Here is a 2,088-nt window from a genome sequence, read left to right on the forward strand (position 1 = left end):
ACTGTGTATGTATATATATATATATATATATATATATACTCAATGTATATAGTTACTAGAATTAAATTATATTAGCATATGTGCACATACTTTATGAGCACAGTACACATGACATGCAGGGGAAAAAAAGCCGTTCATTTATAGATTATGAGATTATTATTATTATTAAAAAAACTATAAAGAAGGCAGAAATTAACATTGAAAAAAACGGGACTTTATGAATTTATAAATGTGCACTGCAGTATAAACTAAATAGAAATTTACTTTAGTTTCTATTTTCACATTGAATGGTTTTCACATATAAACACATGCATAGAGAGTGTTTTACATGGTAAACGGAAGCTCGAATGTTTGCCGCATGCGTGCATCGGCATCGCATGCTAGAAAACAGACCTCACTGGTTCTCTTCATCATGCATGCGCGTTTGAGATTACGTGCTTACCATTTGTGATGTGCTGAATTTATGTGTGTTGATCATTGTTTAGATGTAAATAAAAGCCTAATTTAATCATATCTACTTATAGGGCTGCACGAATATGACAAAAATCATAATTGTCAATTATTCCCTTGAAATTGTAATTGTGATTATTAATTACAACGATCACAATTTACATTGAATTATGTTTTGAATAGCTTTATACCATTGTTTGAAGCAACTGCATGCCATATTTTTATATGAAAATAAACAAGCGTAAAACTCTTCTTGAAAAACTTTTATTGCTTATCTATAGCATTAAGCATCAAATGTCAACTATACATTGGTTTGGTTTCTTCTTAAAAAAAACACTAAAAACATGCATGGTCTTATGTTATACTAAAACTAAAATTAAAACAATGAAAAAAAAAAACCTTAAGATAACCTGTAGAAAGAAAAAAAAAACATGCATTCAACTGTTAGTGGACTTTTTTATTTATTTATTTGTTTTTATTTTTTTTGTAATTGCTCCTTTGAATGATTACGTAATTGTGGCATCCATAATTGTAATCACGATTGAAAATTCGATTAATTGTGCAGCCCTATATACTTATGTAATTTGGATTAAGCTGCTCGATTCATATGGATTCATTTTACAATGCCTTTATGACCTTTTTGGACGTTTTTGGTTACCTAGACTTTAAGTGGAGGGACAGAAACCTCTCAGGATCCATTTAAATGTACTTTAAATTTGCATTTCAAAGATTAAACAAAGTCTTGTGGGTTTGGAATGACATTAGGGTGAGTAAATGTTTACAGAATTTTTTGGGTAAACTAAACCTTTGCCAAACTTTCCCTTTTGGTATCTTCATTTTTAAATCCCCATATAGTTCAGTCCCTGAAATTCGGGGATCTCAATGTGGCTCCTTGTGCAAGTTGTTGAATTTTACCCATTTTCAATAGTCAAAAACCAAATGTGGGTCACTTTTGGTCTTCGCTGGCTCTGTTGTGTTCATTGCTGGATGCAGGTCCACCGTCTGGATATAGGCCAGATATGGCTGACTACGGTAACCTCGTGATAAATGTTAGACAGATAGCCTAATATAAGCATTGATGCCATTTTTCTTACGATGTAGCTAGTACATTGGGCATTATGGGATGTGTTCCCAGTTCTGGTTGCCCCAATTAATGCAGCCTGGATATGAAAGACTGTAATGCGTTAGGAGCTCACTCAAGTACTGAGGGGCTAAACCATTCAGGACTAAGTAATCAGCAAGACATATGATGTTTAATTGGGAGCCGATGCAGTGCTGACAGAACCGGATCATACTTCCTGGTTCTAATAAGAACTCTAGCTGCTGCATTTTGGACCAGCTGGAGTTTGTTTTTTAAGCCTGCAGGGCAACCACCCAGTAATGCATTGTAATAATCTAGCCTTGAGGTCATAAATGCATGAATTAACATTTCTGCATTTGACATTGAGAGCATATGTCATCAAGTGGCCAAACAACCGAGATGGTCCTCACTGCAGAACACAAGATCCAGGGGGCGAGGTTGGATCCAACTCCTCCCACCTTACATATACCTAAACCTACCCGTCTCCACCCCCTGATCCCTAAACCCACCCATCTCCACCCCTAAACCTACCATCTCCACCCCCTAGATGTGGATCC

The 2,088-nt window shown here is 35.5% G+C and overlaps 1 protein-coding gene across 1 annotated transcript in view; it reads left to right on the forward strand.

Moving 5' to 3' along the window:
* Positions 1 to 2,088, forward strand: part of ube2o (ubiquitin conjugating enzyme E2 O) — a 62,137-nt gene that overhangs the window by 30,388 nt on the left and 29,661 nt on the right. The window lies entirely within an intron of this gene.

Source organism: Sinocyclocheilus anshuiensis, unplaced genomic scaffold (assembly GCF_001515605.1).
Source record: "Sinocyclocheilus anshuiensis isolate Anshui unplaced genomic scaffold, SAMN03320099.WGS_v1.1 scaffold1039, whole genome shotgun sequence".
NCBI lineage: Eukaryota > Metazoa > Chordata > Actinopteri > Cypriniformes > Cyprinidae > Sinocyclocheilus > Sinocyclocheilus anshuiensis.